The sequence below is a fragment of the Protopterus annectens genome, chromosome 9.part0 (assembly GCF_019279795.1).
Source record: "Protopterus annectens isolate FY-2018-M chromosome 9.part0, PAN1.0, whole genome shotgun sequence".
Taxonomy (NCBI): domain Eukaryota; kingdom Metazoa; phylum Chordata; order Ceratodontiformes; family Protopteridae; genus Protopterus; species Protopterus annectens.
This window is the reverse complement of record NC_056743.1, coordinates 1,164,860,837-1,164,886,180: the sequence shown is the minus strand read 5'-3', so window position 1 is coordinate 1,164,886,180 and position 25,344 is coordinate 1,164,860,837. Positions and strand designations below refer to the sequence as shown.

The 25,344-nt window shown below is 37.2% G+C and overlaps 1 long non-coding RNA gene across 1 annotated transcript in view; it reads right to left on the bottom strand.

The window, feature by feature from the left end:
* The window catches only part of LOC122810935, a 193,446-nt gene that overhangs the window by 102,901 nt on the left and 65,201 nt on the right, over window positions 1-25,344 (bottom strand). Inside the window, exon 2 of the long non-coding RNA XR_006366160.1 lies at window positions 12,654-12,827. This is a non-coding gene — a long non-coding RNA (uncharacterized LOC122810935). The remainder of the gene's footprint in view (window positions 1-12,653; window positions 12,828-25,344) is intronic.

Below are 25,344 nucleotides of genomic sequence, written 5' to 3'. Positions count from 1 at the left end.
TGCTGCGGTAGCGTTATCGCCTCAAAGTACGACGTTGTCCTGTTCGATTCTCAGCTAGAGTGTCTTCTGTGGGGAGACATGCGTGAATGGGCGTACCTTCATTGAAGGTTGCGCGTCAGGGCCGGCAACACAGCATGTAAAAATCTACTGTCAATCATTAGCAGACCGGAGTCCTGCTGTGGTGACCCCTAACCGGGAAAAGCCGAAAGACACAACAACAACAACTCATTCAAAGGTAAACCTTAAATACACAGAGAATTGCTGGCATTATTTTTCATTTGCACTTCTCTTATATACTGTGACTGTACTTCAGCAGTTTCAGTAAAATGGACTGTCTGCTGCTTTAAGTAGTTAATTGCACTGTATTACATTGTATCTGTTAGTTGTAGGGTTGTTGTAGGTAGTTTGTGTGGTCTTGTTACGCTTGGGATCCAAACCACCTATTCTACATTAAGAAAGTGTTTTTCTGCACCCTTGTGGCAGAAGTGTGCTGATCCAACCTATCTGAGTTGGGGATTGCTGGTGAAAGGCTTATTGTGTCTTTTCCTGATTGGTAGTTAGCTTAAAACTTGTTTTATGTTTGCTTGTGTTTAAGCCTCGCATTTCATTGGCCCTTCTCTTTGCTCAATGGTGGTTAGCAGTGCCCTGTACAGAAATAAAATCCTAGAAATTCAGTTTTTCTCTAAACAGCTGTCAGTGAAACCCTTCCAAGTTTTTCCTGCTGCTCTAGGAGCAACTCACTTGTGTATTGAGCAGCATTGCCTTATTGAGCAACCTTAGCCTACACAAAGTAAAGGTCCATGTTGTAGTCTCGACACTACCAGCACAGTCCTGTCAAATTAACCCATTTCCTTTCCTAATAAAACATACAGTAAGAGCCTGCTATCATGTATGATGGACGGGCAGTTCCTATCATCTCTCTGGCCAGCATGATAGACATAGGCACCCTGATGCAATGTAGCAGTTGTCTCATGTATACTGACAACCACGTATTCCTGAAACAAACAAATACTTTATGTGAGAGATGTAGTTACACTATGAAATTGGAGGCAAGACTCTCACATAAGGGCAAATTGAATGCCAAACAGGTTGTCAGCACACACTTCCCACACTAAATAATGACATGACATATAAACCCACATATGCATAGGTACTCACTAGCAACTTACCCAAAGATCAGAGGCCAGCCAAATGTAAACCCTCTTATACATGTAACAATCCAAAAAGCAACCACAGTGCATAATGACACACACACCAGTGTCTCAACAAATAAGCCCATAAGGCATAACACTATAACACCTAATGTATCACTCATAGGTGACTCCACTGTGAGACACATGGATGTTCCCCTCACCAGGCTGGATAAAGCGTGGGTTATGGTTAGCCGCCTGTCAGGTGCCAGGATCCATCAAGTCACTTGTGCACTCAAGTCACTCAACCACAAGTTCTGGTATGACTCCACCATAGTCAAAGTAGGGGTGAATGACTATATGAAGAGAGACATGACTGAGCTCTCAGATTATGTGTCACAAACTGGTATAAGCCTAGCCTTAAAGCATCATTCTACCTTCTCCAAGGATTATGCAATACAAGCAAAAAATGATTGACTTTAACAATTCACTTTGCTTCTGGTATCAGTCTAAGGGGATTCAGTATATGTCAGCCTGAGAAGACATGGTTGATAGGCCATGCTCCTTTGCCAGAGATGATCTGCACCTGTCTTCTCTAGTTTTTCAGTTATGGGCAATGGCATTAGTCACCCCTATTGTGCCTTTTTTTAAATAGTGTAAAAATAACCAACCTTCCAACATAAAAAAAATTCTCTCTAGATAAACAACAGGAAACTGCACTCTCTAGAAGCATTCCTCACTTCAGAAGATGCTGAGGTCTGTACAGTCACCGAGACATGGTTCAAAGGTACAGACAGCATCCTGGCTGTGCAAGGCTTCAATGCCTACATACAATCAAACCACAAAATGAGCATGAAAGAACCAGAGGTATAGCCATCCTCGTTAAGGATAAGTACACCTCAGAACTGGTCAAACAGTATGACTCTCTTAAGCCATTTCACATCCAATTAACTATAAGCAAAGCTCCCTACCACATCATACTTACTATAGGTCCCCCATCATGAAATAGGAAAAGCATACTATATACCTGGAGTTACTGGAGTCACTTGCCATACAGCTCAACACCTTACTCATGGGTGATTTTAATTATTCTACCATCAACTGGGAAACTTACATGACCCCAACATGCTGGCTCAGAGGTTCTTGGACTTTGTTAATGCAAATGCTCTGGAATAGCTAGTCAGCACATCCACAGGAAGCTCAAATTTCCTGGACATAGTACTCATTAACATGGGAGAGCATTGTACCCCCCCATGTGATGTCCTCCCTGATAAGATCGGAGCATAAATCAGTCTTGTTCAATGTAATTATAAGACCAAATACCCCATCAAGCTTGAAGACACTAAAGAATTTTTCATAGATAAACTACCGCTTACTAAATAATGCTTAAAGAGGTTTCAAAGCCCCTTAAATGCAGATAACATGGACTCCTATGCAGAGGTGTACACCAGTGCCCTGTATAACCACTTAAACAGTTGTACAGACTCTGCTGTACTTGACCAGATTAAAACCAGGTGCTGCCAAAAAACAAGACACCCTGGTGGGCTCCTAGTATAAGCAGGCTATACAACAATAGAAATAAACTTAATGACTATGAACATGAAGAAACTAGCTCAGTAGAGGAAGAAATCACTCTGTAGTTTAAACAAACAATTTAGAGATCTTGTAAAATCCTCCAAAACTAATTATGAAAAAAATAGCCTGTCCAGCTAAGGATAATCACAAGGCATTCTTTACTGTGTCTGAAATCTGAAAAGGTATGCACAGCTATGTGCTGAACTGGTTGTGGATGGCAGAACCCATTCTCATCTGGAGGTAATAACCAACCTGCTAGCTGGCAGATTTGGAGCAAACGTCACCCACTTGTCCACTCCAGTCATTCTGCCAAAGTATACCTGCCATTATTCCTCAGCCTAGTATTTCAAGACAGCAGGTTATCTTGGTGCTCTCCAAAGCCAAAATGATGGCATCAGTGGGACCAGACAACATCCAGATTGCCTTTTAAACAACTTAAAACATGACCTAACAGACACACTCGGATCCCTGTTTAATTACAGCCTGTGAACTGGCTATGTTCCAGTGGAATAGAGGGCAGCAACAGTAATCCCTCTGCACAAAGGGAGACCATCAACTGACCCCAGAAATTATAGGCCCATGAACTTAACTATCCTCATCTGCAAAGACATGGAAAAAATCATTATGGAGTTTATTAACAAAGGCATAGTTGATCTCCAAGCTCTGGACCCAAGCCAGTTTGGATTTGTTAAAGGTAGATTATGCCTGTTAAACCTGTCTGACTTCTTTGAGAAAGTCACCAAGGCCCTGGATGTCAGAAAAGCAGTGCATACAACCTATCTTGACCTAGCAAAGGCATTTGAAAAAATCTCTTACTCAGGTATTATATAGAAACTCTTCCAGTTGGGAATTAACCCTTACATTACCAGATGGGTAGCCAACTGGCTCACCAAAAGAACACATACTGTCAAAGTGGGAGACTTCACCTCTAGCGAAACACCAATCACTAGTGGCATACCACAAGGTTCTGTGTTGGGACCCTTACTGTTTGGAATTTATCTCTCAGAAGTCCGGTCAAACTGGGATGGCCTGTGGCTGACCAAGTTCACTAACAATTGCAAATTGGGAGGAATCACTGAGTCCCCCACTGCAGTTAATATACTGTAAACAGGGTTAATGGGTTAATGCAGACAAATGATTGTTGCCAAAGCCATGGATTAAAGCTAAATGCAAACAATGCTTTATTATCCACTTTGGGAAAGCTGTCATTCCCACTAATTACATTATAGACAGCATCCCCCTAAGTGTAGATATAGTACATGTGATCTGGATACTCAGGTTGATAGCAACCTGAACTTTGACTACCATGTATCCACAGTAGTAAGGAAATTCTTCTGTGTGGTTCATCTTATAACTAAAGGCATTGCATCTGGATCTCAGGATGTTATAATTCCATTATAGTTGGCCCTTATCAGATCAATAATTGAATACAATGCTCCCTTTTCATGTACCTCACCAGACACTTGCAACAATTGGAGAAACCATTTAGGTTTTTCACAAAGAAATTACAAGGTACACAAAACAAGTCTTACGCAGAAAGACTGAAAGCCCTGTAAACTAAGACCTCCTACAGATTACTAAGGGCTGACCTGTGCCTGGCTTACAGGGCAGTCTCTGTCCCAACTCTGACAGAAATGCTACTCATTTGTAAATCAAACTGCATGAGGGCTGCTCATTCCAGGGATCTTAACATAGCCACTGACATGAACAGGTCATGTTGGAGAGCTAGATACATCTCCCAGAGACTGTCACTTCTCTGGAACAAGCTTCCAGTTCACATGAAACAGAGTATCTCCCTGACTCTCTTCAAATGCAGCCTAGATCATTGGAAGGATATCTGCAAATTCACCTCTGGGGCAGAAGCCATGTCCCTCCTGGACACAAGAAGTTGTTACTAACTTCCATAGACCCCTAACTCTGCAAACTTCATTCACATAACCATTGACAGCTGGGACAACTTGGGTAAATACGGCTAGGCTTGTAAGGGCTCTAGGGCCATTAGCCTAGTAACCTTCTATGAACCTATGAACCTGTGCCACCAATAGGATAGTCACCCAGAACCCAGGAAGTTAGAATTGGGGAGTCCACCTCTACAAACAGGCCAGTCACAAGTGAAGTCCCTCAGAGATCGGTGCTGAGCCGCTCCTTTTTGACATTTACTTCACTGAAGTCAAAACCAATGTCAGTGGCCTTTGGCTGACTAAATTTGTAGATTATTGCTAATTATGAGCTGTCATGGAATCTACCACCAACACAAATGTTCTCCAGGAAGGACTGACACAGGCAAACAACTAATGTCAAAGCCATGGACCAAAACTAAATGCTAAGAAATGCATAATAGCATCCTTTACGAAGGCATCCACCCCTGGTAACTATCATCTCAACATGTCCAACACTCACCTTCCTCTCCTACTACTAACTCTTCTAACTATTCTTACCTCTACCTATCTCATAACCTACTATGAGCAACCTTTAAATTCTACCTTTTGTACTCCACACAAACATACCCTAGCTACCCCCTTAACCACACTCACAAACCATAGCTGTCCCAAATACAGCAACTCATATCTTGAACCTAAATATCATCGCCTTTCACACATCAAATACCTTATTCTTCAACTTACAAAACACTGGTACTACATCAAACCCTCACAACTAACTAACCTTACTCATGGTTTATCTTTAATTTATGGGGACATCCACCCCAACCCAGGACCTAACACAAACATACCATCCCTAATTCCCAAACACTGAATCCCATGCCTACACCACAAACTAAACCTCCCAAATCTCTTACAATAGCTCATCTAAACATCCGTAGCATATGTAACAAACTTCCTGCTCTTCATGCTCTACTCGAAGTCCAGCAGTATGACATTCTCTGTCTCACTGAAACCTGGCTTAAACCCACAATAAAGGATAATGAAATTATCCCCCCTGGCTATAACATCCTAAGACAAGACCGTCTTAATAAAAAAGGGGGAGGAGTAGCTATACTCTTCAAAACTGGACTGGAAATAAATAAATCAGCCCTTACCCCACCACATGACTCTAATGCTGAACTAATTATTTCCAAACTCTCCCTAAATTCACACAAGACTATTAATATCATCTGCACTTATCTTCCCCCAGGCAACAATCCCCCATTAGAAGACCTACTAAACTGGTTTTCAATGAATTTCCTCAAGAAACAATACTACTAGGCGACTTTAATATTGATTGAACTTATGCAAACAAGCTAATCCATCTACCATTATTAACTTACACGGATTTCATCAAACCATCAACTCCACAACTAGAACAAATAAAAGCAATAACAAAGAAACCATACTGACTGGATCTTGACTAATACTCCCCAACAAAAGTACTCAACAGGTACCCTCCCAGACGACCTTAGTGACCACTCTCTCACATATATCATTAGGCACAAAACTCATCTATCAACACCTCCCCTAATTAAAACACTTCAACCTGCAACACTTTCAAAATGAACTCAGCTTAATCAACTGGGCACCTCTAAAAACTCTCCCAATAGATGAAGCTGTTAACCACTTTAATAATACCTTTCTTACTATTCTCAATCATCATGCCCCCACCGAAATCTATATCAGCTCCATGGCTTACAACCAACACCAAACAACTTATCCTTAGTAGGAATAAAGCCTGGACTAAATGGCGAACCACAAAAGACTCTTTTGATCACCTTAGCTTCAAGCAAAAAGGAACATGACTAAGCTTGCTATCATACAGGATAAAAGAACTACTATACCCAGCTACAGCAATCCTCCCACCACCAACCACAAAATTTTGGAAATCAATTAATTCACTACTATCCCCTGGCAAGGTCAAACTCCCAACCCTCTCAAACAGCTAATGCATTTAATAACTTCTTTACATCAACCATACTTAAACTGGCCAACCAACAAAGCCCCCCCTCATTACTAGGGAACACTAGCTGCACTCCACCTCCATTTCTGCTTAAACCCATACCTATATTCTACACAGAAACTCAAACCCTCAACCCCTCAGCTGACAAATTGCCAGCTGAATATCTCCAGCTAGGTGCTAAAGCTATTGCCTACCCTATCTCTATTCTAATCAACAGAACCATAAAAGAAAGTACTATACCCTCACTCTGGAAAATCTCCCACATCATCCCTCTCTTCAAAGTCATTTGAATACTCTACTATAGCACTGCTATCTCCTATTGCTAAAATAATGGAGAAATGCATCCACAAACAGCTTTTAAATCACCTCCTATCTAATAATCTCCTAGCTACTTGCCAACATGGCTTTCGTCCCTACCATAGCACCACCACAGCCTTATTATCCTTTATAGACTCTATTAATATAAACTGGAATAACAATCTTCTTTCATCAGCATTCTTTGTTGACCTGTCAAAAGCCTTTGACATGGTGAACCACCAACTCCTCCTACATTGTTTAAAATCTCTGTCTCTCAATAATCTAGCCTTAAACTGGTTTACTTCCTATCTTCAGAATCGGAAACAAGCTGTTCTATGGAACAACAATCTTTCCGAACTTCTCCCCACCACTTTAGGAGTACCTCAGGGCTCGATCTTAGGTCCTCTTTTATTTTCCATCTTTATTAACGACCTGAATCTTGCCACCCCACTAACCACTTGCATTCAGTACGCCGATGACACTACCATCATCTGCTCTGCCGCAACACAAGCTGACCTCCACTCACTTAAACTTTTACCACCATTGAACAATGGTTCTCCAATCACTGCCTTCTCTTAAACCCTAAGAAAACTAAACTTCTCCTCTTTTCCCACACACCTGTCTCCCCTATTAGCTTCACACTCACTTCTAACAATGGCACCCTTATCTCTCCCGACCAAACAACCAAACTTTTAGGAGTTACCATTGACAACCTACTCAAATTTGATGTACATATAAACTCTATCATAAAAGCAACTAATAGAAAATTAGTTCTCTCTACAGAATGAAATCTTTCTTAACACCTGAAGCAAGAACTACCATAGCCAGAACATATCTTCTCTACTCTACTATATGCATCCCCATTTACACTAATCTTTCTAAACATAACATCAATAGGCTTTCAACAGCCTACTACAACATTGCCAAATTTGCCACTGCCAAATTTGCCACTCCATATAAAACACATCACTGCATGAACCTCCATAACCTAGGATGGCTTGAGTTACCTCACCTAATTCAATACTACCAACTTACAATTGCCCATAAAGCCCTTCACCACCCAGAAAATATACCTATGCTCTCTAAACCTTACAATAACCTAAAACCCTTCGCTCCTCCAATAAATTACTGATTCAAACTTCTAGCAAAGAATACAGCAGGTGACTCTATATTTTCCAACTCAGTTGGTAAAATTTGGAATCAACTTCCTCCAGACCTTATAGCCCAAACTTCTATCACACTATTTAAAACGCAACTAAAACATTTTCTAACCAATCACTGGCTTTGCTCAACACATACTGCATCTGCACTGACTACCAACTCTATTTTTCCATCTCTCTTTCATTTCTACCTAAAAATTGACTCTATTAACTACAAACTATTATTTTCTACTCTTTTCTAGCCTTCAAACTACTTAATTACATATGTCTTTATTGTATATATCTGTACTGAAGAGATTTAATATTTTATGAATACTCTTACTGAAAAACTTGCCTAAATGCCTGTTTTAGATGTGTCTCTAATTCCCTATGTATTTAGAATGCCTGTTTTAGTTGTGTCTTAAACTGCCTATGTACTTTAAATGTACTTTTGTTACTATGCATTAGTGCAGCTTAAACTGCCTATGTACTTGTGTTACTTTGCATTAGATAGTGGAGCTTTTCTCCTCGGGCCTCCACTGAAAATGGACATGTATCCAGCTGGACTAGCCCGGTTAACAAATGTAAAATAAAATAAATAAAATAAAATATTGACAATGCACTGCTAAGAGCTGACAAAGTAGTCAGGGACTTGGGGACACATGTAGACAGTAATCTAGCCTTTGACCATCATGTCTACAGTAGTGAGTAGATCATTCTATGTTGTGCAACTTATAGACAAAGGTATGGCAGTTAGGTCCAAACAAGTTATTATTCCAATGCATTTGGCATTCCATCAAACCTATTATTGAATAAAATGCCGCCTTTGGTATGTACTTACCCAGGCATATCCAACAACTGGAACATTCTTAGAATATGGGAACAGACTTCCATCTGAAGCAGAGTTCCTCCTTAACCTAATTCAATTGTAACTTAGACAACTGGATTGCAAACAGGAAATTCATTCCTGGTTTGGTACCTATGTCTTTAATGGATGCAGGCAGAAATAGAGATTGTTAATTTTTTTTTAAATTCTCTACAACAAGATTTTGGATGGTGGAGAGGTCTGTAATTCTTGAAAAAATACCGTGTTGACAGTCATACCAAAAGAAAGAAATACTCATTTGAATCCAGGGCCATGTATATCAGTCTCATAACTAAATCAGGACCATAACATCTTTATGATGACACTAGACAATAGGTTAATGTGGATCAATGCATGTTTATAATGGATAGGTAATTTGATAGCATAAATTGAATATTAATGATGCTGCCCAACAGATCCTTAGTTATGAAATATGTTGGTTCCCTCTCTGAGTGTAAATTTGCAACTAGTGGGTTACTACATGGATCATTTCTGGGTATTCTCCTGTTTGGCATTTATTTTGGTGACATCAAAGCCAATAGCTTGAAGTGTGGTTGATCAAATGTACCGATAACTGCAATTGGGCACTGTTATCCAGTAATCCACTGATACAACATGACTGGAGCAAGGGATGGAATATAAACATACATGGTGCATTAAAATGGTCTTAAATTAAATGAAAAAAGTGCAGCATAGTAGCATTTGGCAGAAGCATAGTTACAACCACATGTGCTGTAAATTATTCTCCAGTTCAGATAAATTTCGTCATAAGAAATCTGGGTACTTGTGTGGACAGCTTTCCCTCATTTGATCATAATGTTTCCACCACAGCCAGAAAATCATTCTCTCTGGCCCTTATATCCATGGGAATAACTTCAAGATCTGATGAAGTCATCCAACCAATGTACTCTTCCCTTATCAGATCCATCATTGAATACAGTGATGTATTGGAATGGAAGAATCCAAGCCCAAATAGTTCTAACAAAGAAAATGAAAGGTCTTAAATCCTTCAACTACATTTGTCTGCTTAAGGGTTTATATGGCTAGTGATCTTATGGTCCTTATGATCACCCATCAGATATTTTCCTGGGTTCCTCCATGCCTATAAAAAAATGCTATCATTAAGAAAAAAGCTTTTATTCTAGTAGGACTGGATGCAAAAAAGCATTCAGTAAGGTAATTTGGAAATTTTCAAGGAGAACTTTGAAAGGGTTTAGCTTCCTGGAAGATTTGTTAGCCTTAATATTTAGTTTTTATAAGGGAGACAAGGCAAAAGTGAAATGTGGAATGAAACTATCAAAGGATATATTTTCTGACAAGAGAAATAAGATGGGGACACCCACTTTCCCCACTGCTGTTTGCCTTATACGTAAAACCTTTAGCTAAGGGAATAAGAACATTTGACATATCATGGTATAGAAGAGGGAAACATTGGGAGATAGCTCTGTGTGTGGGTAATAGCATATTATATTACAAACTGAGGAAAAATATGAAACCAAGTTTTTGATAAACTAAAGTACTTCATTAGCACAGCTGGGAGTGAAGTTAGTGAATGTAAGACCAAGGCAATAGTTATGAATTATGTCCCAACATTTAATTTGATAGAGAAATATCCACTTATATTGGGCCATGACAGGATGAAATATTTGGGAATCTGGTTAAAAGCAGGATGTGGAGTAAACTGCTAGTGAAATGTAAAATGAAACTAACTATAAATTCACAAGACTGAACAGAAAATGAAAAATGTTATTCATAGACTTGGACAGTAACGTTCAAGCTATCAAGATGCTCATTGTTCCTTTAGTCATATATGTAGGTCAGTCATATTTCTTTATTGATCAGTTATGGAGGAACATCAAAAAAGAACTAAAATAATTGCTTTGGGACAATAAAAAAGAGAGAGTCCAATAGGAAAAACTGGTGTTACCAGTTGATAAGAGTGGAATGGGCATGACAGATTTAGAGGCATACTTTAAGGCTTAGACTCAGGTTTGATTACTTTATTTGGTATAGGATATAATTAGAACTGCATGTCAAGGTGTAAGTCAATGATGCATCCCTCCTGTGATCCAACTTGTCTAATGTAATCCCATTTACATTAGACAAGTTGGATCACAGGAGGGATGCGCTATAAAAGGGAAACTGAAGTCATATAATCAACTGCGCTTAAAAAGGTAATCATTAATTTGCTTAATTTCTGAATGATTCACAGTTGGGAACATAGCATTCTACCTACAGGATATGAAACACTACCAGGGGGAATGAGAAGTGGGGCTGAATCTAGACAAAGATATAGAAGAAAAGGAATAGAAAACTGAAATATTAGGAACAGATATTAAAGAAAGACCATATAAATGCCCTGAGATGAGACTAAATGTGAGTATTGGCTACATGGTAGTTACAAGTTAGCCTATTCAGAGCTAGCAGAAATTTAAAAGGAACTTTAGGACGAAAGAGAGAGTATGAGATCTTCCACGTATTGTTGGCTTGGTAATAGAAACAATAACAAATTTAGGTAGTAAGAAGTTATTTAGCAGACCTTACAAAGCATTATTAGAAATTAAAAATCTTTTTATTGTGAAATTGTGAAGGAACTAGAATGAGAAGCTAGGGAAAAATTTTCAGAAGAGGAATGGAGGGAAATTTACATATTCCAAGACACGCAATTAAATCTATGATATTCCCAATTTGTGCACTGAAGTGCCTACATAAATATTTGCTGGCAAGACTAGAGAGAATATTTATGTATGGTATATACTGGAAATGGAATTAATTGTAGAGGTGAATATGGGAACATACATTTTGTGAATGCATAAAGCTAAACCAGTGTAACCAAGATTTAAGTAGAACAGTGAACAAGAAAGTAAGGTATGACCTAGACTTAAGGATACCCATGTTTCCCATAGTCTCAAAAAGGCATTGCTCACCCTACTTTTGATTGTAGCCAAAAAGGCTAAAAACAGGAAATGAAAAAAGGCAGAAAACCAAAGATGGAGGAAAAATGGAAATGATGAATAAGAAAAAAGGATCAAAAATGTTGATAGAAGTTGGGGTAAGATATTATTGCAGAAATGGAGCCTTTTGCATGAGTTAAATGCTAAATATGGAGTTGGGGAAGGCTAAATATAGGGAGTAAAATAGAAAGCACCTAATGTGATGGAATTTAAGCCAAATAAATGACCCTCCTCTAGTTGAAAGAGGTACGCAGGGGGAAAACATTTCAGGTTTGTTTTACATTGCACATAGTTATGATGCAGGTTGATATATAATATTTTAATAATATTAGACAATGTTGATGGATTTTATGAGACTTGGTGAGGCATTTATTGAAATACACAGCATTAATCGTAGAATATGAGATATGAGTAATAAAAACATCTAAGAATATTGGATTTATCCACAGACTGTGTTAAAAATCAGCAATTATTGGATGTGTTCATTTTCTTTCTTTTCCCTTCTTAAATCTATTAAGTCTTGTGAGTGTGGATAAAGTAGCATTACTATTTTTAAAAAGTTGACATTTGTTGGCAGAAATTCCATCGTAACCATACATAAGATAATTATGAAATGTTTATATACATGCATATATCAGTGCTAAAACAATATTCTACAGCTGAACTGCTTTACTTGTAGCCGTATGCTCAATCACCCATGCACTGACATTATTTCAACATAACACTTATTTAAATAGATATCAACATTTAATAGGGTAAAAGGGAAATTTAGAAATGAAAACATCATCTGTTAACAGTAACTTACTCCCAATGCTTTCTGTATTCTTTCTTTTGCCATCTCTTTCCTGAATGCTAATACTGTTGGATAGTCGGTGGGACAAAGATCTGGGTTTAGCTCGCCTTTAGTAATTCTTTCAGGACTGTGTTGCTGTACTATGTCTTCCATTCTTGGTGATGCCGTTGCTGTTCTCTCAATAACCTACAAGAGGCAGTGCTTTTAATGTTAAGTCAGTAAAACAAACAGTCCTTAATTTCTGGTTAGAGAACCTCAGAAAATGCATATTAATGCAGTGATGCATACAAATAACAGTACAATAATAGTTTTGGGAATTAGGACAAATTTAAAGAGGAAAACATTCATGCAGTTTACTAAAGCAGTATTTCTGCCACAGACAAAGCAGTTTAACACTGTCGTTATGGCCAAGTGCTGTCAAAAAATATGGTTTATTACTTTCTACCCATTCATCATTAGGTCATTTTCACTTTTTGTTTTTAAAATTGAACACAACACAGTGCTTTGACAAATGAGGTGAGTAAGCCATGAAGTGTATTTTCTGATGAACCATACTATTTTTTTTTCAAGTTTAAGAAGGAGACAGAAATAGTAGCCAGAATCAAAGAATTTAGAATATCCATATTATTGACCAACAGGTGTACATTTAATCTGCCAATGTTTAATTTATAATTAGAGACCTTGCTGTTATGAGAAATCAAGTCAAATAAGGAAGGAATTGAGAAAACTGGGTTAGCAAGGTATAACAGAATGTCATTCATACAGTCACAAATACAAGTTTTAGCTTACATAAACTACATAACTAACAAGGAGATACTTGAGGAATGAGTAGGTAAGAGGTTCAAGTAATAAAATGAAGAACTAAGAGGATAGAGAGCAACATGGCCTGGTACTATTTACAATCTGGATCCAGAGAAGAGAGGGTGGTACCATTCATAAACAGCCTGGTCGAACCCAGTTAAAGACAAGAAATGTATTGATGACAAAAGAGAAGATAAAAAGTTACAATGTTAAATTAGTCTAAAATAAAGTTATTGATGACAGAAGAGGAAAGGAAAAGATAAAAACTTAATCTAAAATAAAAAAGGATATAAACATGGTCAAAGGCTTTAGTGGAATCTAACGCAAAGATATCCTTAAGTTGTTATCTTGCCTCTGGGGTTCTGGGGGTTCCATAGAAAACCATAATAAATTAATAAAATCCAGTTTAAGCAGTGATATGTGATATGGAAATGTTATTTTTATATCTGTTAATGTTTATATTTTTATACGAAGCTAGCTTAAAGTACTGCAGCAGTTTCATATGTGTATTTCACATATTAGCTACAAAGAACAGTTTGCATTTGTGAGAATTCATTAGAGCTTAGCAAACAGATGACACATTTTTCTTGTAATTATTTAGCCTTGAGAGAAAGTTAGGTATTTGGTAGAAAATAAGTCTGCTGAAAAGGAGCACATCAACTTGTCAAAAAAAAAAAAAAAAAAACACACTTCCATGCATACCTTTTTATCTGGTTACTCTTTACAGCCTTGGAGACGTGTTTATCTGTAACCAAAAGTTGGGAAAGCTTTGAACTATGCATGAAGTAATTTTTTCTGTTTCTTAATTTAAGCTATAAAAGGAGTTGCATCTGAGTATACAGTTGAATTTCTCTGTATGTTATGAAATTCCAGCATCTATATTTTGTAATAAAATGTGTTTCATCCAGAATCTTTGACTGTCGGTGTCTGGATTTAAGTAGCTGAATTATATTGCTTGTTTACAGATTACTCTTTACATATGGCTGTTAAAATGTTATTATCAATATTCATGAGTGCTGGCTTGGCTCTGTGGCACAGAAGGATAAAAAACAGCAACCAACACTTCAAATCAGCAAAACCATTTATTTAATATTATATTACTACCATAATTAGTGGTGCTGTCTCTTTAAAAGGGTGGTGATTCTCTAATGGTTTTCTATTACTTGTATATTTAAATTTGGCATTGACATTTGGGACTTAAACACTGATGGAGGCATGGATTTGCGAAACCAGTCTGTTCCTTAAAGAAATAATATTAAATAAATGTTTTTTTTTCTAATTTTCTGCTGTTGTTTGGCTTCATAATTTTTCCTTTGCACTTAGGTGTACCTGGACGTATTTTTGTATTCAATGACTGATTTTATACTGTGCTGTTGGCTCCGAAAATGGGATTTGTATCCTATTTGTCAGGCTTTCTTCATTGATTTTTGTTTGGAGACATCACTCCAACACTGGATTTGTTTTCCACCAACATGGCTTTTTGTTTATAACCTTTTAAGAAGATGTGTTGGCTCCCAGGAATCCTCCATTCTCCAGGTGATATAGACTTGCTTATTTTGTGCATTTTGGTTCTGTGGATATGATGAACTGCTGGGTGAACATTTAAAGGAGAACATTTTCTTAAGAACCTGGTTTAAGGGGTGCTTGTGAATACATCTGTTTTTGTTCGTGGCTGGAATTCAGACCCCCTCCTCTTTTTGTTTCTGAAAGTGGTGCCTTCCTCTGAACTTGTGCTACATTCTGCTATAGAGATTGGTGCATTGTATTTCTACATACATTTTGGGGGCCTACTACACATTATTTTAAATCAGCCGGCTGGAATTATTCTGTGAATCATCCCATTATGGATTTGTTGGGTTTAGTAAGCAGTTTGGCGGCTGATAAAGATGACATCCACATTTTTGAGGAGGTGGAGAATCTTCCTGTTTTCAGTTCAGATAATGTACATGAGCTTTCAATTACTTGTGTAGATGCTTTTAAAAAGTTATCTGCTACTATTAAAAATTTATGAACAAATGTTTGGCACCTTAAACTGTTTAAAGCTTATAATTTAAGGGGATTGTTACCATGTGGGCTGAGTTTGTATACAACCCCTAGTTAAACAAACAGATGAAAAACTGATGGCTGAATGGTATCAAGCCCAACAAGTAGCCTCTTTGAGCTTTTAGAAGATTTTATTGTCCTTTTATGAGAGAACAGTAGATAAATCACTGACAGAGGTATCTAAGCATTGTGAAGAGGTGAGGCAGTTTCAAATGTATGATTTCTTCCAGGAACATCTTTCTAACTTAATTAAAGATTTAATGGCCCTGGAAAAGGAACTCAAGGAATGCAAAGTTAAAAAAAGTCCAAAGGGATGCAAGAGACTATGCTAATGGTAGGCCATTTATTGTAAAAAAATCAGTTACATTTTCTAAGAATCAATGATTTTTTTATCAAATCCAGGCCAAGGGGAAGAGGAAAAGAACTAAGTCCATTCTTAAAAAATCTGATAGCACTCTGGAAACATTGGCTGAGGATTCTTCTTCCGTCAGGGAAACTGATGTTGAGGCTGTAAATAATTCCCTATTGGCTAAAAAGAGGGATGTGGCTATCCCTTTGGAATTAGGAGAAGGGCTGACCATAAACACTCCAAAAGATAAAGGCACTTTATTACGGCTAATAGTCGTGAACTAGGATGCAATTGCAATGTGCACAATATTTCTTGTTTTCAGTTGTCTCAGTCAGAAGTTGATTTATTAAATAAGGGTTTCAATTTTGTTCTTACTTATACTGTTCCAGAAGACATTTTTATTAAGGATGTCCTGATGTTTTGTAGATATCGTAATTTAAATCTGTTTATTTATAATAAGGGTGTGTCAGATCATGGAGAATTTAAGTTTAAATCTTCTAATTTTGTACCTCCATGAATAAACACGTGGCAGCTTTTCAGCAAAGTGTTTTAAAAGATTTATATTTTAATTTCCATACCAGCAGGGCTATACAACATAACCTATCCAAGGCTGAACAACAGATCTTAAAGGACAACAATGGGATTCTATTATTAAATGCTCAACTTCTCTGTCCTTTTTCTCCCTATTTACTGTCCCTGCTATGAATAAACAACAATACAGCATGTAAAATATTTTAAATGGATGGCACAGGGGTGCAGTGTTTGTTGCCTCACAGCAAGTGATTCTCTGGTTTGATTCTCGACTGGAGTGCCTTATTTGCAGAGTCGGCATGTCCTCTCTGTGATCATGTGGATTTTCTCTGGCTACTCTGGTTTCCTCCCATGTTACAAAGACATGCATCTGGAGCATTTCTTCCCAGTCCTCCACTGAAAATTGGCTTTGTTCCAAGTTGGACTTTCCTGGTAAACAAATATAAAATAAAATAAAAAAAATACTGTTTCTCTCCACTAGAACAGTACCAGAGTGTACTGTGGTAGTTTCATTTCAAAAAGCTTTTATCCCTCCCTGGAAAAACTTGCTGCATAAAATAAACAAATTACTGTTTCTCTCCACTAGAACAGTACCAGAGTGTACTGTGATAGTTTCATTTCGAAAAGCATTTATCCCTCCCTGGAAAAGCTTGCTGCAGTCTCCATTTCATTGATGTCATCAAGGCCACTGAATACAGATAGTTTTCTGGCCAATTCCCTCCCCAAACTGACATCACCACGACCATCCTAAAAACCCACCCATGCTGTGATGTCACAACTCTCTGCTCCTTCCCTACCCATACAGAAAGTAAAGGCTAGAACAAGGAAACAGTACAGGAGTCGAGTTTTCTGCTGTGAGCTGTCAGTCACAGCAGGTAACAGCTCAAATTACCCTTAGCATTTTGACAGCTAGGTAAGTTAGGTGTAAAGGGGAATGAGAGATGAATCAAAGTAGTACAATTCAGGCTTCACAAAAGACTGAAGTTTAGCCATTCTAAAAAGAAGCCACAGTAGTTATTGAATGCCATGAAATGTTACTTAAAACTAATTGACTGAAAGACAGCAGTGTATGCATGTAAAATCAATGCAGTGACAGGAACTTTAGGAAGAAAGAGGCTTACGTGATCAATTTTTTTACAGAAACGCACTGCATTGTAGGATATCTATAGGCAGACTAAACAATCAGAATTACTTCAAGATGCCAGACCCCATGTGTCAGACTCAGAAATCACATATAAAAATATTTAAAAACTGTAAATAGTCCCAGAGTAGTATAAAAAGTAGGAAACACCAAACCATGATGAAATAAACATGTTTTTGAGTATGTGGGTGTGGTTCTCCTTTAATAAATCTTAAGGGCAATAAAAATGTGGTTATTAATATAGCAGACAAAGGTGGGGCTGTGGTGGTTTGGGACAGAAACATGTATTTGTCAGAAGCATATAAACAACTTTCTGACAATTGATTTTTATAAAAAATTGTTCCTAGACCTCACTTTGAAGTTTAAATATGACACTGATTGTTTTTTTTTTTGAAGATCGCCTTGGATGAAGGGATCATTTCTTAGCATGTTGATTTTCAACTCACAGTCCAGGATCCCACTCCACAACATTTCTGCTCCCCAAAATACATATAAATTTCACATATCCTCCTGGCAGACCCATTTTTCCTGGTCATGGCTATTTGACTGAATCTTTGCCTGCCTTTCTTACTATCTATGCCCTCTGTTAAATGGTGTATGTTAGTGTTTACAAGATGCCACCCAGTTTTTGAATAATACTCAAGATGCACAGTTGGAGATGGGTTGGTATAAGTGCACTTTAGATGTTGCATGTTTTTATACCAACATTCCACATTGGGCTGGGTTAATGCACTGGATTATTGGTTAAACTGTTGAGCATTGTATAGCCCTGGATGCTCACTAAAATAAAAATGTATTTTACTTTAATGGAGAATGTTTTTTACAGCTCAAGGGTACTGCCATGGGAGCATCTTTTGCTCCCATTTATGCTGATCTTTGCATAGGTTTTCTTGAGCAGATTATTTATTATGCTACTCATAATAATTTTTGGAGTCTATAGATATATGGTGTAGATACCTGGATGATCGCTGTTTTGTTTGGAAGTTTGATTTAACTTATTTGGATGAGTTCATAGAATATCATATATGAAAATAAATGGGGTATACAATTTATTGTTCAATATGATCTTTCACACATCACTTTTCTGGATGTTGCCATCTTGAAAAACAATGATGGCACTTTAAACATTACTGTGCATAGGAAAAAATGGAGTTTAACACTTTTCTACATGCCATTAGCTGCCATCCACCCCACATTGTCTGCAATGTCCCCAAATCTCAGTTTTTAAGAGTTCATAGAATATGTTCTGCAGATGCCAAATGTAAGACAATCAAACTTGATTTGGTTAGAATATTTTGTGACAGGGGGTAGAATTACAAGGAAGTTATGACCACTCGAGACTCTGCTCAAGACTCTGCTCAAGAAGTTGATAGAACACAGTTGTTGCAGTATAAAAAACATAAATTTAGGGATGATGTTTTCAGGCTGGTTACTAATTATGGTAGTCATATATGTTTTTTCAAGTGTCTTACTCACAAAAACTGGGACATTCTTATGGCAGATAAAATAGCTGAGTTAGTTCCTGCACATTGTTTATTTTCTTACATAAGTAGAAAAACTTTTGGTAATTACTTTAATCATTATAGGAGAAGTGTTAGACATAAAATGGGCACACAGAGAACAATAGATTGCATCTCTGTGTTGGGTTGCCAACCATTTGGGCATTGTTCTGCATGTAACTATGTTTTAAAAGCAAAACAATTTACATTTAGGAATACCCCTAAAGTTTTTGATATGATTGGTTTTAGTACTTGCTGTTCTGACCGGGAAGTTTATTTAGTTACTTGCACATGTTCAGCTTTTTATATAGAACAGATGCCCACACAACTTAAAACTCAGATGTTTGAGCATGAGTGACATTAGAAATGGCCACCTGTCTAATGGATTCTATAAACATATCCAGAAACATCCTTCTGTTGTGTTTAATTTCACTATTAATGACAGGATTAATCTAGTTTCTTGTAATAAGTTAGGTTGGCATGGTATCCTGAATAATAAGGAATATTCCTGGACAGTGAGACTGGGGCTTTATTTTCAGCAGGGCTCAATGAAGTGATGCTGTCTCTTTAAATGGGTGGTGATTCTCTAATGGTTTTGTATTGCTTGTATATTTAAATGTGGCATTGTTGTTTGGAACTTTAACACTGATAAAGGCATGGAGTTGCTGAAACTGGTCTCTGTTCCTTAATGAAATAATATTAAATAAGTGTTTTTTTGTGATTTGAAGTGTTTGGATACATCATTTTGTCTTTGCACTTGCCTGTACCTGCACAGACTTTTATATTCAGTGACAGAAGGGCAAAACCCTGACTATGACAGATAATACACATCTGGGTAGCAGATCTGATACTGGAAAGTTAGGAAGGGGAAGGTTCCAGTAAATAGTTGACATTGATGTGCCCATTCCAGAAGGAGGGATGGAGACATGGCTTCCAGATGGCCAGTCAACAACATGTAGGTGGAGGTTTTCACAGCAGTGAGCGGTTCAGGACCAGGGATGTAGCCCTGTCAATCAAAATCAGGTAATGGTAGTCCTCATTAGTGTATGGGTGAAACCACACAAATACACACTGGGGGTATAGGACACCTCAGAGTAATGTTGGGTTGCACATCAGTCACCAGGGGCAAGGATAGAACATAAGAAGAAATACAATTATAGACAGGGTACTAGTGAGGGCACAAACAACTTCTACAACCTCCACAGCTGCCTGGATCCCATCTACATACAAAAGACCTACTGTGAGTGAATTGTTGATCATCTAAACTGACAATATATGCACATGCCATGAGTGAGTTACTCTGTGTATGCATGCGTGTGTGTGTGTGTGTGTGTGTGTGTGTGTGTGTGTGTGTGTGTGTGTGTGTGTGTGTGTGTGTGTGTGTGTGTGTGTGTGTGCATCCTATAATGTGTTGACACATGTATGCACCCTGTAATAGGCTGTCACCTCATCAGAAATTAGTTTCTCTGCCTTGTGCCCACTGAGAGGTAGGATAAACTTCTGGTCCAACAATCCAGAATTAATTAAACAAGTAAGAAAGACATAATTGGAAATGAATACATACATTCAATAAATGAGTTGATCATGAGACCCTTTAAAATCATAACCTTGGCCAAAAACAATATAAAACAATGAACACTAAGCAGCAAAGACGAATGTCCATTTTAACAAACATAATAGATTTACATAATACACCCATTTATTTATTTTCAGAACACAAAGATTCAGTACTGAGGCTATAACATACAGGCAATAAAGGATTTAAATGTACCAGACTACTTACAGCATCTTTGTCTTACAACTTAGGAAAGCATGTCAGTATAAACTGATGTAATAAGAAACAATACACAGACATTTCAAAACATCTTTACAAGGGTCTCCAAATGAAAAGAGAGCTGGAAGAAGGATAGTCTATAAGAGGCTTCCTGAAAAAGAATACTTTAGACAGATTTCAGACATTAGCATGCAGGGAGTTCCACACTCCTTGAATACCATTCAACAATGCATGATCTCTTAATGCTAGCCAATCCAAAGGAGGACCATTTGAGAGGGACTGCTGCAAGATCTCACAATGTAAAGCAGAGTATAAAGGATTGGTCCAGATAGAAATCACTTTAGCTAGCAGATCTAAGAGACTCTCTCTCTCTCTCTCTCTCTCTCATACCTTCGCTTTGGGAAGAATAAAGCCCCTAAAGCCATCAGGAAACACATACTCCCTGAAATGAGGATTCAAAATTTCATATCTCATCAAAGAATCTATGTTAGCCTTAAATGTTACTAGAAAGTCTGAATTTCTTATTTTGTGAGGTGATATCTCAAGTGTCCCCATTTTGTAGGGACACCCCTGATGTTTCTCAAAGTTTTGTTCAATTGCTAATATAATAGTGCCAACATTTACAATGTGTACCTTATTTTTACTTTGCTCCAAATTCTGTTGGTAAAGGTTGAGAGCTCTTTTAATTCATATTCTTGGAATGACTTGGATAATATAATTTCTTCTTTTGGTTGCTTTATTCAAACCTAATAATTGTGTGTAAGGATGAGAGAGTTACAGTAAGAAGCCAAAGTTTACCAAAGCCCTCAGCAATTCATCCTTAAATGATGAGAAAGGTAGAGTTGTTTTACATGGAAAGTGTCCATTATTAAGCATATAAGGATTAAGCCTTGTGCAGCTAAACATGTAACCTAGGTCCAGAACAGTAACAATCCTTTTACTGAACTGTTGCTAGACTTATTGTTTGAGTACTGTGGCTGAATATAGTATCTGCAGAAAGATTGTTATACTCTAATATCAGTCTCAGATATGTTTTATACAGCATAGCCATACAGAAGAGGCAGTGAAGCTCTCTGTGGTGAGCAGAAAGCAAAATGGCAGACTTTGTCAAGAGTAGGACATATGCTACCCTACGGATTAAGATATTCATTCTTAATGATTATCTGGGCTCTAAAATAAATAAGCATGACATTTAGTGCATTCATTTAATTACGCAAACATAGTAAGAACAGTTAATTTTACATGTATGCATGGAAAGATGAGTGCCTGAGCTTCTCAGAAGTTCAGAAAGTCAGGAATTGGGTTTTATTTTTAATGATAGTCAATCTAATATGTCAATACCTGAGAAATCCATTCTAAGAACAATTTATACCTTGTGAAACTATGTTTCTACTTTAGAAGATCCAACTCCAGTATGCAAAATAGTTTTCAGGGCTTTGACATCAAAGAATGGTCAGTTATTAAAGATTTAGAACAAAAAAGAGCCAAGGAACAAACATGTCATTATGTATTGGCTATGAATTTAAATTGGGCACAAAATACTATTTGGTCCAATTAACATTAAGTCATTTGGAGAATAATTTCTTGCTGCAAAATATAACATGTAAACATTACAAAGTTGTAATACCAAATGCAGCAATAACTTTGTTGATGTTTTACAGTATAGATAAACATAGTGAAAGGATATAATGTGTAAGGGTAAAATATCACATGATATTGCAGATTATTCTGAACAGTAACTGTTATGCAAAACATGCCATCTTCAAAACGCAGTTCAGTAACAAAATGAACAAATGTAAACTTAAATTATGAAGGATTACCTCACACTTTCCTAGGAGTTTCATATCACACGATCACAGTATTCATAAATTAAATAAAAGGACATACATACATACATACATATATACAAATGTTTCAAGCACAGTCATTAAAGCCCTTCTAGCTTGCCAATATGCCAAAACACTTGTTTCCATAATAAATGTCCAAGCTGTTCTTAAAAATATCTAAACTAGTATTTGCTTTAATGTAATTTGATAGTCTGTTCCAAGCATCAGCTACTCTGTCAGAGAACCAATTAGTGCACTTCTCATTCCTATAGAATCTTCTACATAGGTTATCTGACGATTCTCTAGTACTTTTTGATAACCCCAAACATTCCCAGAGGTAGTTGTCCCTAAATGTCTTATATACTTGAATAAGATCTCCTCTTAAATATCTGTAAGAGACACTGTACAAGTTCAGATATTTTAGTCTTTCATAATAACTTAGATTTTCACATCCATGGATGCCCTTAGTATATTTCCACTGTACTCTTTCCAGTTTATTCATGCTTGTTTTCCTATAGGGTTTCCATATTGTTATTCCATACTCAAGTTTGGGTCTAATGTAACTAACAAACGATGACTTCATTATGTTTTATTTCCTAGACTTTATAAATCTTTTTAGACAACCCATAGTTCTATAACTATCATTAGCCAATTGGTTGATATGATTAGAAAAAGTCATAGCTGAATCTACCCATATACCGAGGTCCTTAAATTAGTCTACAGTTTCAATCACTGTGTGCTGTATTAAATATTCACCTTTCAGTTTATGTCTCTCAAATCTCATACGCTTAGTTTTTGATGTATTTATCAACATATTATTCTCCTGTGCCCAAATGGTCAATTTAGTCAAATTATTTTGCAGACATGTCTTATCTGTAACACTTGTAATCAGTTTACCCAGTTTCAGGTCGTCAGCATATAGATTGTAGAACACCTCAGATGAAAAAGTAAGGTCTGAAAGATACAATCTAAACAAGTAAGGGCCTAGTACAGAGCCCTGTGGGACACATTGACTGTAACCAAGGATTTCACCTGTCCAGTTGATGTGTGATACTTGCCATGTCCTAATTGTAAGCCATGCAGCTATCCATCTTATCAACAGTACATCAATACCTAGTTATACTAATTTATTAATCAGTGTTTTGTGCATGACCCTGTCAAATGCTGAAGTTAAATCTATATAAATCACATCACAGCACAATTTTCATTCATAGCTGTTATTATATTGTTATAGAACATTATGTTACAGGTGGTAATAGATCTATTTTCAACATATGCATGGTGATATATGGTTTCAAGTCCCAACCTATCCAGTTCTGACAATAACGTATCCAGTATTACCTTCTCCATTATTTTTCCAAAACATGAAAGTAAACTTAAGGGTCTGTATGGTTCTGGGTTTGTCCTACTCCCCTTTTCCTTAAAGACAGGTTTAATAAGTGCATGTCCCCAATCTTGGGGACTCTCCCCATATTTATATGACCTAGTAAATAATAGATGCAATGGCAGTGTAAGTTCTTGCTTAAGTGTTCTCAAATCATTGTTACTTATTCTGTCTCCTCCTAGTGTTTTGTTTGGATCCAGTTTGCACAGTTCTTTTTCAATATAATCGAATTTGATTCCAATGTCTGGGGTTACCTGGATGTCACTAGGACAACTTACCACCCCTTTTGTGGAGCCAAACTGTTTTGCATACAGTTTTGTAAATATATATATATATAATCTGTTGTGTCTGAGAATACATTTTAGAATCTGCACACAGTTTATCAATTTGTGTATCTTTACTCCTTCCACATCTTATGTATCTATAAAAAACTGTAAGGAAGGGGAGGCATACAGGACCATCAAAAGATCAAAAACAGTTCTGGGAAGGATAAACCTGGTGAGGATTGGGGCTCAGCTGGATTCACTTTATAATCTCGAAATACTGAAGTATCGAATTTCAGTATTTTGAGACTATAAAGCTGAACTTCCAAAAAAGCAAAATCCCAGAACCGTGAACCCAGAAATGTTGAATTTGCGGTTGTGGTGGTGTGCTGCATGACGTGGTATGTACTGTGTGCCTGATTAACGGTTTGGTATGTGCATATGATTGGAGATTAAGGTAAGTAAATATTTTTGTAAGGGTTTTGGGTAGGGATTTGAATGTATGTGAGTGTGTCCGGAAGTTTTAGGTGTGGGTTAGGGAAGGTAGGTAAGAGTATGAGTGTAAGTGTTGAAAGTGGTGGTGTTTGTACATTTATGATGTTTGTGCTCGAGGGGACTGTAGAGTGTGTAGAGGTGAGTTTACTGTCTTTTTCTGTTTGGTGCAACCTCAGAGTTAGTATATATAAGTAGTGGGAGTGTGGGGGCGCAATCCCTCACATGGGGGTGTAGGGGATTTGCCCCCCTGCTTATATGTAGGTAGGTTTATTTATTTGTATTGTTGTGTTTGTGTGTGTTTTGTTTGTTTGATGTAATGTGGGGAGGGTGTATGTGTTGTGTGGTGTATGGTGTGTTTACGTTTGCTATTTTGGATTTCGTGCTTTAAGGGTTTTGGTGTTTTGATTTTTTGGCTTTATAATCTCGAGATACTGAAATTCGATATTTCAGTATTACGTGATTATAAAATGAATACACTCAGCTTTGCTGCTGAGGAAAATTTCTTGGCATCCATGCCTCAAATACTTACGCTAGTTATGATTGAAGACCCAATCATAATCCTCTACATTATAATAATATTGCAATGTCAGTTGCTAA